Source organism: Felis catus, chromosome B1, assembly GCF_018350175.1.
Source record: "Felis catus isolate Fca126 chromosome B1, F.catus_Fca126_mat1.0, whole genome shotgun sequence".
Lineage (NCBI taxonomy): Eukaryota > Metazoa > Chordata > Mammalia > Carnivora > Felidae > Felis > Felis catus.
Window position 1 is genome coordinate 111,041,619 of NC_058371.1, and position 14,907 is coordinate 111,056,525.

The following is a 14,907-nucleotide window of genomic DNA, read 5'->3' on the forward strand; positions in this document are numbered from 1 at the left end:
AGTTTTTAAGAGTCTCTTATGCTTTGGCTCTCTCCCACTCTAACCTGGTTTTTTTTTTCCTTCCCCTCTCCCATGGGTTCCTGTTAAGTTTCTCAGGGTCCACATAAGAGTGAAACCATATGGTATCTGTCTTTCTCTGTATGGCTTATTTCACTTAGCATCACACTCTCCAGTTCCATCCACGTTGCTACAAAAGGCCATATTTCATTTTTTCTCATTTCCACGTAATATTCCATTGTGTATATAAACCACAATTTCTTTATCCATTCATCAGTTGATGGACATTTCGGCTCTTTCCATAATTTGGCTATTGTTGAGAGTGCTGCTATGAACATTGGGGTACAAGTGGCCCTATGCATCAGTACTCCTGTATCCCTTGGATAAATTCCTAGCAGTGCTATTGCTGGGTCATAGGGTAGGTCTATTTTTAATTTTCTGAGGAACCTCCACACTGCTTTCCAGAGCGGCTGCACCAATTTGCATTCCCACCAACAGTGCAAGAGGGTTCCCGTTTCTCCACATCCTCTCCAGCATCTATAGTCTCCTGATTTGTTCATTTTGGCCACTCTGACTGGTGTGAGGTGATACCTGAGTGTGGTTTTGATTTGTATTTCCCTGATAAGGAGCGACGCTGAACATCTTTTCATGTGCCTGTTGGCCATCCGGATGTCTTCTTTAGAGAAGTGTCTATTCATGTTTTCTGCCCATTTCTTCACTGGGTTATTTGTTTTTCGGGTGTGGAGTTTGGTGAGCTCTTTATAGATTTTGGATAGTAGCCCTTTGTCCGATATGTCATTTGCGAATATCTTTTCCCATTCCGTTGGTTGCCTTTTAGTTTTGTTGGTTGTTTCCTTTGCTGTGCAGAAGCTTTTTATCTTCATAAGGTCCCAGTAATTCACTTTTGCTTTTAATTCCCTTGCCTTTGGGGATGTGTCGAGTAAGAGATTGCTACGGCTGAGGTCAGAGAGGTCTTTTCCTGCTTTCTCCTCTAAGGTTTTGATGGGTTCTTGTCTCACATTTAGGTCCTTTATCCATTTTGAGTTTATTTTTGTGAATGGTGTGAGAAAGTGGTCTAGTTTCAACCTTCTGCATGTTGCTGTCCAGTTCTCCCAGCACCATTTGTTAAAGAGGCTGTCTTTTTTCCATTGGATGTTCTTTCCTGCTTTGTCAAAGATGAGTTGGCCATACGTTTGTGGGTCTAGTTCTGGGGTTTCTATTCTATTCCATTGGTCTATGTGTCTGTTTTTGTGCCAATACCATGCTGTCTTGATGATGACAGCTTTGTAGTAGAGGCTAAAGTCTGGGATTGTGATGCCTCCTGCTTTGGTCTTCTTCTTCAAAATTCCTTTGGCTATTCGGGGCCTTTTGTGGTTCCATATGAATTTTAGGATTGCTTGTTCTAGTTTCGAGAAGAATGCTGGTGCAGTTTTGATTGGGATTGCATTGAATGTGTAGGTAGCTTTGGGTAGTATTGACATTTTGACAATATTTATTTTTCCAATCCATGAGCAGGGAATGTCTTTCCATTTCTTTAAATCTTCTTCAATTTCCTTCATAAGCTTTCTATAGTTTTCAGCATACAGATCCTTTACATCTTTGGTTAGATTTATTCCTAGGTATTTTATGCTTCTTGGTGCAATTGTGAATGGGATCAGTTTCTTTATTTGTCTTTCTGTTGCTTCATTGTTAGTGTATAAGAATGCAACTGATTTCTGTACATTGATTTTGTATCCTGCAACTTTGCTGAATTCCTGTATCAGTTCTAGTAGACTTTTGGTGGAGTCTATCGGATTTTCCATGTATAATATCATGTCATCTGCAAAAAGCGAAAGCTTGACTTCATCTTTGCCAATTTTGATGCCTTTGATTTCCTTTTGTTTCCAGAAGATCTAAGAAATAACTGAGAATTGTTACATTAGAAGAAATGTACATATGTTATTTTGTTTCTAATATACCCTGGAAGGTATTTGTTTTATATTGAGCTATTTTGAAAAATAATTACTTTTAGTATTATATGAGAAGTGACTGATACACAATTTTGGCAACCCCCCCACCCCCCTTTTAAAGTGAGAGCCTAACTTGGAGACAGTATAGAAATAATTCAGAAACATTCCCATTATATATTTAGCAGGAGCTGCCACCTGCTGGCAAAAAATAAAATAACAAATCATCTGTCCTTTTTTTCTTTTAAAATGAAGAATTCATTATTAGTACTGGCTCCCTCTTTCTTTCTCTGATTTACTGGTCTTTCCTGCTTTTCCTTTGTTGCTGGTTTTCTTAATTCCCAATTCTTTCATTTGTGCTTTTGAACGACATCATCCTCTTCACCTCCCTTAATCTATCTTCTAGTACTCCAATTTAAGATTTAAGAATTTTATTTTATATTATTTAGAATGTAAATAGCCCTAAGTTTTGTGACATGTAAAACATTACTTATCTTAGATTTTAGTCTCTAAAGATTAGGAATATGCTTATTTAACTTGTTTTTTCTTTCATCTGTTAATTATTTTTTAAGTCTTAGTTTATGTTAAGTATTTTTTAAGTCTTAGTTTTAGCTTTAAAAAGTATTCGAGTGAATTCAACATAAAATCATGAACTCATGAACTTTTATCATTTCTCTTAATGGCTATGTTTTGCTGAGATTGAATTGCCATCATTAATTCTTCCTCAAAGTTTCTTTGTACTTGAGGCTTTTTTTTTTTTAATGTCTATAATTGGATCATAGTTAACTGGAAATCAGTATGAGGCTCCCTTGACTGGATTTAAATATTCTAGTTTCAGTTGCTTTTATTTATTCTTGAAAGGGAATATCTTAATTTTCAAAAAGGATAAACACATTTGTTTAGGACATAAGAGAATTGTATTTTTAAATATTTAAAGTGTTGGCAGTATGAATTAGTCACTTTATGCTACGCTGGATAAAAAATTAAACCCCACATTTTAGTGGCTTAACACAATAAATGATTACTTTTCACTTACAACATGGTCCAATAGCAATTGAGACATCTTCCTTCTGGTAGATCCACCACCTGGAACCTCTACTATTCAAGGGTGTCACAGGAGGGAAAAAGAGGGCTAGAAAAAGGCAACTCAGCCTTATCTGTCTTAACATGGATGTGACATTCATCAGTTCTACTTACATTTTATTGTTGAGAACTTGTTATATGATGCCACCCAAACTGTAAGCAAGGCTCTGAAATATGCAGAAGCATAGGCATAATTTGATGAGAATTAATAGTCTCTGTCTCATTGCTTTTATTGTTAATCTTTGATTTTTTCTTTCAGAAAATCGTGATATATGAAATAGAGGAAAAAATTTCCAAACAAAAGAATTAGAGTCCTATCATAGAACTTCTAAAATTAGTCAAGTGAAATTTGGAACCAAATTAATGTATACATGAGGTTTATTTTTAATGCGTTAACTATACTCATGCTGATCAATTGATTTTAAAGGCCTTATGGAAATTTAAAATTATGTCCACAAATTCTCTGCCATTCCTCTTTTCTAAAGGTGAAGACTAATTCGTCTCGCTGAGTGTGGGCTGGACTCACTTCTTATTAACAAAATATGGTGGAAATGATGATATGTGACTTTCAAGACTAGATCATAAAAAGCATCATGGCTTCTTCCTTGCTCTCTCTCTTGGGTCACTGGCTCTGGGGGAAGCCAGTTGACAGGTTTTGAGGATGCATTAAACAGCTGTATGTGCAGTGAGGAATTGAGGATTCCTGCCAATAGCCATATAGGTGAGCTATTGTGGAAGCGGATCTTCTAGTCTTAGTTAAGCCTTTAGATGACTGTAGCTCCAACAATTTATGGGAGCTTCTGAACCAAAGTCACCCAGTTAAGCTGCCCTGAAATTCCAAACCCACAAAACCTGTGAGATAATAGGTGTTTTTGTTTTAAGTCACTACGATTTGGGGTAATTTGTTAGTCAGCAGTAAATAGCTAATTCAGCATGATGAGATAAAGTCTACTTTATTGGCTTATTAAAAATTTCCTAATGGAATGCTAAGTAAGAATGTTTTAATTAACACTTTAACACTTTTAGGTAAGACTTTGAGTACTCCATATGTATGGGTGAGGAAGAGGGAAATGGTAGTTGAGAACTGTTATTCAGCAATTTTATTGTCCTCTTACAATGTTATATTAACAAATGACCACATAACTCAGGAGAAAAACCAAGAGAATTTACATGTTTTCATTGAAATATGTCAATAATACATAGAAATTGAATAACTACAGTATATTCTCAACATTAGAAAAGGATTCTAATTTTAAAACCAATCATAATAATGTTTAGTTTATGTTAATGAAAACACAGATTGCATAATCTTTCTGTATAATATAGAAGGAAATGTTTCGATAGATATTAGAACTCAGACTTTGGTCATATTCCTATATACTGTCAAACACTTGCTGTAATAAGTCCAGTTTGATATTTGAGACCATATTGTCAGTTTTCTCTGTGTGGTAGTTCAACCTTTGTGATAAGAATTGTAAAAATAACCAAAACCACTATGCTGTTACAGTGAAAGTTTGTGGGAAAAAAAACAAATTTGCTTTTATTTTTTGTCATATTACCTTTCTTTTAGTGGTAAGTTCCAAGGCAAACTTTTAGAATTAGCATATCCCTGAAGAGATTGTAAATATAGTCTGCACTGCATTAGTTTAAATATACTATTTATTTATTTATTCATTTATTTATTTACTTATTTTTATAATGTTTATTTTTGAGACAGAGACAGAGCATGAGTGGGGGAGGGGTAGTGAGAGAGATGGAGACACAGAATCTGAACCAGGCTCCAGGCTCTGAGCTGTCAGCACAGAGCCCGATGCGGGACTCGAACCCACGAACTGTGAGATCATGACCTATGCCCAAGTCAGATGCTTAACCAAGTGAGCCACCCAGGTGCCCCATAAATATGCTATTTATTCAGTAATAATATCATTATGGTCTCCCAAAGAATTAACCCTCTTGATTCTTCTGCCATTGGGTCAATAAACTTAGGTTGATAACCAGGTTGATACTCTGACCTTCGGCATGCAGCTTATAATGAAATTTTATAAAATCATTGAGATATAATTCACATACCATAAAACTCACTCCTTAAAATGTACAATTCAGTAGTTAGCGTATTCATAAGATTGTGTAACCATTACTGTCAGTTATTTTAATTCTAGAACATTTTCATCACCTCTAAAAGAAACTCAGCATTCATTAGTGGTTACTCCCAATTCTCTCCTCCTCTCAGCCCCTTGGCAAACACTAATCCACTTTCTATCGCTGGACATTTCATATAAATGTTATTATACAATAATATGTGGTCCTCTGTGTTTGGCTTATTTTACTTAAAACATAATGTTTTCAAGGTTCATTCATGTTGTAGCATTTATTAGTACTTCATTCCTTTTTTTGGCTAAATAATATTCCATTGTATGGATATATATTTTGTTAAGTGATTCATCACCTGATGGATATTTGGGTTGTTTCCAGTTTTTGATTGTTATAATACTGCTGTGAACATTCATGTACAAGATTTTTGTGAATATATTTTCATTTCTCTTGGGTATATATGTGGGTCATATGGAAATTCTACGTTTAACTTTTTTTTTTTCTTTTTTTTTTTTTTAATTTTTTTTTCAACGTTTATTTATTTTTGGGACAGAGAGAGACAGAGCATGAACGGGGGAGGGGCAGAGAGAGAGGGAGACACAGAATGGAAGCAGGCTCCAGGCTCTGAGCCATCAGCCCAGAGTCCTACGCGGGGCTCGAACTCACGGACGGCGAGATCGTGACCTGAGCTGAGCTGAAGTCGGACGCTCAACCGACTGAGCCACCCAGGCGCCCCTACGTTTAACTTTTTGAGAAACTACTAAACTGTTTTCCAAAGCAGCTACACAATTTCACATTCCCATCAACAATGTATGAGGGTTCCATTTTCTCTGCATCCTTGCCAACATGTGTTATTGTCTATTACTGATTATAGTCATCCTTGTGAGTGTGAACTAGTATCTTGTGGGTTTTCATTTTTATTTTCTAACAACTAATGGTGTTGAGTATCATTTCAGGTACTTATTGTCCATTTGTATATTTTCTTTGGAGAAATGTCATAATAAAATTTTTTTAGAACTTTCTCATGCCACCTATTAATCCAAGGCATTACTAGGTATAGGTATAAAAGTTTTACATATATTTTATGTAGGAAATTGTAATTTGTAAGTTACTCTATGTTAGCTGCATCTGCTTCCTTAGGACCAGTCTTGAGTAGGTGACATATAAAAATTAGCCATGTTAAATTGTGTTTGGAGTGCTGTTTATCCAAATTTGTACTTCCCAGACTCCTAAATATGGAGGGGCAGGGACCACTTAATTCAAGAATCTGTAACAATACCTGATAGGATCCTTAAGGTGTGGAATTAATGGTGAAAACAAAAGAGATTAGTTGAAGATGAATACTGTTTAATGAGAACTATATTTAGTTTTCTATATTGTTGACTTAAGTGAGGTTATGTGTAACAACTGGTAATACCATACAGTGTGAATATTGATATAACTATTTAATTATATTGAGTCATTGGTTATTCACCATGCTTTTAGAAAAAATTAAAAATAGATATTTTTCAATTATAAATTAAATAGACATTTACTGTAGAAAAATTTAAAACTATAAAATACAAAAGAGAAAAGAAAAACAACCAGTATTAACATATTGGTATGAATCCTTTTAGATGTGATATGCATGCATTTAAAAATTGTTTGCTTTGTTTTTTTAAACTAGTTAATGCATATGCATAGAACAAAATAAAAAGCTTCAAAATGGTACACAGTGAAATGTTAAGACTCTTTTCTCTGTGTCCCAGTTTTTCTACCCAGAAGAAACTTCTATTATCAGTGTTTGGTATAATCTTCCAGAGATATTACGCAAACGTCCAAAACACACACACACACACACACACACACACACACACACACAAGCGTGTTCCTTTCCTGGTCCAATAAAGTTTCTTTTTCATTTTCCTTGTTCCACTTTTATCGACCTTATTCTTTGCTCATTGTTTTGCAGAGTTATCACTTTTTGTATTTTCCAAACTCACTTTAAGTATTGAATTTTTATAAATGGTGTTTCTAAGAAAGTTTACTTCTACAATATGCTCTGTAAAAGTACTAGAAATTCCTATGCCACAATTTTGCTGATGTCATTGTCTCATCTAATAGTATTCTAACTTTATCATATTCAACCACAGAATTAGATTTACAACCTATTTTTATCTCTTGCTGTTATTAAAAATTTCATATTTATTTCTGATTTCTTCAGCTAGACTATAAACTTTGTAAGAGTAAATACTAGGCCTTATAATTTGTATTTCTTATAGCATGCAATGTCTGTATTGCTTTGCAGATTGTAGATGTTTAGTAAGTGTTTATGGATTGAGTGATTCAACAGAAAAAGCACACATCCGAAATCTTGGTGAAAAAACAAAACAAAACAAAACAAAACAAAGCAAAACAAAAATCTCAGTGCAGAAAGCAAATGCCAAGTAAAGTCACAGAATGCTTCCAAAGAATTCCCTTCTCTATGCAAATGTCTGGATAACATACAGGTAAGAACCATTGACTGTTTTGAGAAAATGCTGAAAGAAGTAATAAAAACTTAAAAAAAACCTGTATTTAAACTTGATCTTTCCTTTGCAGTGTTGAAATAAGTTCTATACAAGTTTGTATGAAAGGAAATGAGGAAAGCAGTGGTAGGGCTTGGTGGATAGACAATTGTCCATAGATGAGCAAGTCATTAGTTAACTGAGCTAAATTATTTGGTGTCAGCAGCTATACCTAATTCCCAGGCTATCCAGAGTGTGGGAAAGCCTGGTTGAGCAGGTCTGTAAGGCGCTTTGAGTATCACAGAGGAAGGAAATAAGATTTAAGAAATAAGAATTTTGGGCCTGCTATTTATCTGATCAGTTATATTAAAATAGGCATGATTGCTGACTTGAGGGTAAAAACAGGACAGCTCCAGCAGATGCCCCAAGAGGGCTCCAGAAGGAACTTCTCTTGGCCTTGCTTTGGAATTATTCCCTTCTTTCCTGGAATTCTGTTATGGCAGGAGTGAGCAAGCAGCAGAAGTAGGGAACTTCATGAAACACATTTTCAGGGGTTCCAGAATTTAACCCGATCCCAGGGTTAAATTTCATTTACCGATCCCTTTCATTACCGATCCCAGGCATGCAAACAGTTGAAGAAAGAACTGTATAAAAATTAGGTTCAAAGTAATTGGCAGTAATAAGTTCTCAGCTCAAATAGTTTTCAATGTTACAACTGACCTTTCCATGACATTAAGCTCATTTTCTCAACAACCAATTATGCCATCACCTTTGGGGCACTTTGGGCCCCCATAGACCAGGTGCAGTGTAAAGAAAACAGCTCAGCATCTGGCCCTTATTATCCTTTTTGTCATCCAGGCATCACCAAGTTTCCCATCTGTGTTTAGGCCTGACCACTCATGCAATTTTTATAGTAGCAAGTGAAAATAGTTTGGAAATTTCCATCTTGAAGGCCAACACCTCATGGAAAACTTTGAGAAGCATTTATTTATTAATAGAAACTCAGTTTATTAACATTCTTAGTTTGTATTTTTGCAGCTTTTCTATTTCATTAAATAGATTATCCTTTTAAAAACCACTTTTCTGCCAGGCAAGGAACAGGTAGAAGGTAGAGAAATTTAATGCACTGAATACATAATTTAACATATATTAAACACAATAACCTTTTATTATTAGTGTACATGTAGTGTAGAAAATAAATTAAACAAAAATTATTAAATAAAAACATACCCACCATTCAGAGGTCACCACTATTAGCACCTTACTATATTCCTGGAAAATGTTTATAAAAAATAAAGTAAATATAATAAACATTCAGAGTAAATACATATATAAATTTAACATATAAATATAACCAAGTTCATTTAAATTCAATATTTAACTGAACTCAATATTTTTTTAAACCTTATCTGATAATGTTTTGCCTCTTTGAGAGTTACATCAAATTGGCATTTACAAATAGGAAAGCTAAGACACAGCCTAATTCCTAGAAGGCAGGAGTCAAGAATACCAAGTAAGGGCAATTTTTTTCCTCTGTTATGTCACTTGTTCAATGCATAGATAGTCCTCATAATCACCATTGGATATTTAGAGTAGCTGACCTTCAAAATAGAACAGAGAATATACTGCATATATTTAGGCAGAAATGTTTTTAAATTCTCATAAGCCAGAGGTCTCTTAATGAGAGGAAAACAGGTGTTGCTGTCAGAAGCAGTTATCAAATCTTGTGAAGCCTTGCACTCCAGAGAGTACCCAGTACCTGCTATTTCTTCCTGAGAGGGCCTCTTAGTGATATGCAGATATATTGAGGATGCCCCATGGCTAAGCATGAGTGCAGATGGGATTGTGAGGTCGCAGGACCTCTCCCTACATGATTCCTCTTCAGGGTCCTCTAAGGCCAGAGGGCCACATTGATATCAATGCTGGGAAGCTGACCTAAAAGACTTTTTAAGATATTTTGGGGTCTGTGAGCTCTCTTATGGGTAGACTGCCTCTGGGACTAAGGCTGTTCTTTGAATGTTGGTGGGGGAAGGAGATGGTGTTCCAGCACAGTGTGGTCTTGAGCAGATAAGAATACTCAACAGTGGTGAGGCTCTTCAGGTCCTCTGAGCCAACAGACTCTGTCACTGTCACAGCCTGCCCACTTCCAGGGTGTTTTGGAGGTATACCCCATACCTAGTAGGAACCCTCTAGAAGTATGGGAGTATATGTCATGCCCAAACACTCTCGTGGGTGTGAGCTATTGCTTGTGTATTACAACAGTTAGATTCTTATTATTTCTCACCCACCCCCAGGAAATGATTAAACATTGATCAAATGCTCACATGGAAAGTTACAGATCAATGATTTTACAAAGGAGAGTGAATTAATGTGAATTTTATATTGCTACTATAAAATAGTGTATAAAAAGAAGAATGTGAAAAAGCAGAAGTCATTAGAAACTCATGTCTGATAACACAAATTATATTTATTGTAAAGGTGATAATATGTAATTACTGACATGATTAAGAGTTCAGGCAGAATTTGTTAAATTACTTATTTAAAAAAATAAACTTAAAAAAATTTCTAATGTTTATTTATTTTTGAGAGAGAGAGACAGAGCATGAGCAGGGGAGGGGCAGAGAGAGGGAGACACGGAATCTGAAGCAGGATCCAGGCTCTGAGCTGTCAGCCCAGAGACCAATGTGGGGCTAGGACTCACGAACCATGAGATCGTGACCTGAGCCAAAGTCGGACGCTCAACTGACTCAACCACCCAGGTGTCCCCCAAAAATAAACTTTAATTTCAGAGTAGTTTTAGATTTATAGAAACGTTGCAAAGATTATACACAGGGATCTTGTATATCCAGCATCCAGTTTCTCCTATGATTAACATCCTACATTCATATTTATACTTACTGTTTATTACGTTTGTCACAAATTACAAGCCAATATTGACATACTATTATTAATTAAAGTCCATATTTTATTCAGAATTCCTTAGTCCTAATGTCTTTTTTTCTGTTCCAGAATCCTTTCCAGGATACCACATTACATTTAATCATCACGCATCCTTAGCCTCCACTTGTCTAGGACAGTGTTTCAGACTTTCCTTGTTTTTGATGACCTTCACAGTTTTGAGGAATACCAGTGAGACACTTTGTAGGATGATCCTCAATTTAGGTTTGTCATATGTTTTTCTCAGAATCAGCCTGGAGTTATGGTTTCTTGAGAGGAAGACCACACATGTACAATAACATTCTCATCAAATCCTACCAAGGTCATATGCTGTCAGCATGACTTATCACTGGTGATATTAAGCTTGATGACCTGGCTGAGGTAGTGTTTGTCAAGCTTCTTCTACATAAAGTTACATCCCCTACTCCCTTCCATACTGTGCTCTTTGGGAAGTAAAAGCTTGCATTTGCGGGGTGGGGAATGATGCTCCATGTTCTTGAAGGAGCAGTGTCTACATAAATTATTTGGAATTTTTCCTGTACAGGAGATTTGTCTACTTTTCCCCATTAATTTACTTCTGTAATCATTTATTTATATCAGGATGAACTCATGGATATTTATTTTATACTTTGGGTTATAATCCAATACTTTATGTATTTTCTTGGTCAAATTGTTCCAGCTTCGGTCATTGGGAATTCTTTCAATTGGTTCTTATACCGTGTGTGTGTGTGTGTGTGTGTGTGTGTGTGTGTGATTTTAGCACTTCCTTACTTCCTGGCACTAACTCAGGCTCATCTTGTATATATCCTGCCCAGTCCTAGAATTGGCCATTTCTCCAGGAACCCTGGGTTCCATTTATTAGAGAATAGTATTAGACACAAAGGCCTGGTGTGCCGGTTACTACTGGGGTGTTGTTATTTCTAAGTTCTCTCAACTTAGAAATACGAGTCAATATTATAAGGAGAAAGACTATCTACCCTCCTAGGTTTGATTAGCTGGGTCTATGAAATAAACTGACAACAGACAGACCAACAGGAGAAAAGGTGTACAAATTTATTAATTGTTACTACCTGCATGGAAGTATCACAGGGGGAAAAATGTGAATACCCCTCAAAATCAATGAGATTTGAGAACTTATGTATTATCTTTATTTTTAAATTTTTAAAAAATGTTTATTTATTTTTGAGACAGTGCGAGAGACAGAGTGCAAGCAGAGGAGGGGCAGACAGAGGGAGACAAAGAACCTGAAGCGGGCTCCAGGCTCTGAACTGTTAGCACAGAGCCTGACACAGGGTTCAAACTCAGAACCCTGATACCATGACCTGAGCCGAAGTCAGAAGCCTAACCGATTGAGGGACTCAGGTGCTCATAGAACTTACGTATTATCTTAATAGAGGAAGGGGAGTGGGGATGCAGGCAATTTAGGGGACAGTTCATGATCTTTAGGGGAGATGAATGGGCTCTTAGAAGAATAGATTGGAGGTATGATGGTTTGTGACAAAGTTTGGGTGTGGTGTCGACTTCTATTCTCCTGTTTTGTGATGAGTCAATGGTCCCTGGTTGGTGAAACTCCCAGGCAGGTTTTGACAATTGAGTTTCTTTTGGAGGATCTGTCTTTAGGCAGATAAGGGAAGCACAGAAAAAGCCCCTCCCTGCATTTGCTGATTTTCAAGTGCCTTCAGCTCAAAGTAATCAATGTACCAAAGCAGCATATTTTGGGGTGGCATGTCATGAACTCCTTCAATACAGATGCCATACACACATATCTCTACTTATTTCCATATTGTTTATCTACATCTATATTAAACTGAGCATGAGTTCATACCGATATCCCTTGTTCTGTATTTAAAGAAAAAAGTTGGCAACAGATGGTGTCTCACAGCAAGTTTTATTTCAGTCTTGCTATGATTATATGTGCCAAATCTACTCAAAAAATAATTGTTCATTCTCTAGGCCTCCTCTGAAGATTAGATTTACTGCATTGAACAACATGGCTCGTCTAGGAAGAAAGTGCTACATAGGCTTGGAAGTTCAGTAAACATTAGGAAAAATAGAAGAGGCAGACAGTTGGCGTGCCCTTTAATTAGATGTCAATGGAGACACAAAACATCAAATATGGATATACTTTCAGGATTCGCCATTACTATTTTTCCCGGTATGAACATTTCTGGCAGTCATTGATGAAGGGGAGGGACTCACTTGGCAGAGGTAGTTTTAGTAGCAGTTTGTCTTCTTTGATGTGGCAGAGATGAAACAGTAACACCTAGTGCCAGTAAATGGTACCATTGACGTGCTTGTCATTTAAAACGAGTATTAAAGTTCAGGGCTTTTTGTCTCTAAATCTTTCTGCATTGCAAAAATAATGTCTTCTTTGTCAGTCTAGGGCCTTTGCAAACCAAGTTAGCAGAAAAAAAGCCTATGCCATCCACTTGGGTATCAGTGATATGGTAAGGGAAGGAAAAGCACAGATTTCCATCACAGAGGGAAGCAATTGTGACCATCAGGTAGCCAGGCATGGAGCTCCCAAGAAATGTTTCTTATAACTTGAAAAAGGGAGAAACGCCTGAGAAGAACTGTATTTGGCCAACATCAGCTCTATCTAAGCATCTTATAAAAATATCTGAAAGCATAAATTGACAGTTAAGGAAAATGTGGGAGAACCAGTTTTGAAATGCATTAGGAGATGGCACTAAAGATATGCCATAGCTTATTATAAAACATTCATATTTGTAAACATTTGATTGGAAGAACTTCCACTTTTCAGGTAGGGAGAATTACTTGAAAGAAAAGGATATGAAAGAGGAACCCAGGATGGAACAATGTAATCGAAGATTTGCTAAAATAAGGATTAACAAGATTATGATATGCTGTTAGCATATTTTCACAGACTAAAAGGCAGGACTTTACGATCATATTAACACTCTTGTAAACACAACATATTAATAGTCTTTATTGGCTTGTACTGTCTAGCTGTGCACAATGTATCCATATTGCTAGGTACAGGATTTTGTATGTGAAAGTACTAATATACAATTATATTTACCTTGATGAAACATTTTTAGTGCATAGTAAAAACGTGACATACAGACCAATAGATTAGTTTGAAATTTCACTTTGAAAACAAAGGAAGATAATGTTTGTGATTCTATAAACATAGCATAATACTCTTGGCCCATGTAATGGAGTAAAACAGAAAAGTATTTTTGGGATTGTTTTCATTTTGTGAATTGTTCAAATCTATGGCAGAATTGTATATTCATTGGTGAGTGTAATTCTACACCTAATTTTACTAAGGCAAAGGAGCAAAGAAAATGCATGGTATTGTAGTAAGCAGATGTTTAAAGAAAACATAGTATCTCATTAAAGAAGGTGTGGGTGCACAGAGCATATTTATTTCATTTCTGTTCATCAAATCTTTAGGTTCTTCGTTCCTGATTTTTATGATCATTTTGATTCATGAAGCACTAATATTTGATATTAATAAGAGAATTCAGAAAGATTTCAATCCTGAGGAATTGGGATCACAGCATGGAATTTCTTTGTGTTTATCAGTCTTTTGCTAACAATAAAATAGACCAGACCTTTTATGGCTCTCAATGTATGAGCTTTCCATGGATAGTGAACGATGTCCTCTCTTATATGTGAATGTTTATATTTAAAAATAATTACCATCATTCATTGAAAGCTTGCTTTGTATAAGGCACAACAAAAAGATATGCAATAATTTATTTAACCATAACAGTTACCCCACTTTATAGATGAGGATCTTGGAGTTTAAAGAGATGTGGGTATGACTTCTACAAATTGTGTAGTTAGTAAATATCAGAATAAGGTCTTAAATTTGGATCTTTATATCTGAGAGTTGGTTCGTGTATTGTTCTAATATTTTCATACGACCAAAGGGGGAAATCATGCCTAAACACTACTATAGTTTCAGTATGTAACTGGCTTGCAGCCACTGTCTTGCTTGATCTTGCCACCTCCTAAGATTCCAGGGATAAAAATAGCAGCTAAAATTATGTTTAGGGGCCCCCAAAATATTCTGGGCCAAGACTAGAGAAAGCTTTTTTCAAGTGCTTACTCAATTACCAATTCCTATTGCTGAGAACTTTTGTGCTAAAATTAAACCAGAAAGTCATGATTAGGGCCAAATCTCCAAGTCATAAATCAGTTGCAATAGTGTGTTGGGGGTGGGGCAAGATACAGTTTCTTTACAAGTGAGTTCTGCTCCGCCACTGAAAATCTTATTTTAAACATGTTTCCAAAATTTGAGAATTAAAACTGCTTTGGAGCTTGGGAAAAGGACCAGAAAGCACAGAGCAGACTGACCTATATCTAGGTTTGAACATACCCAGATCCCAAGACAC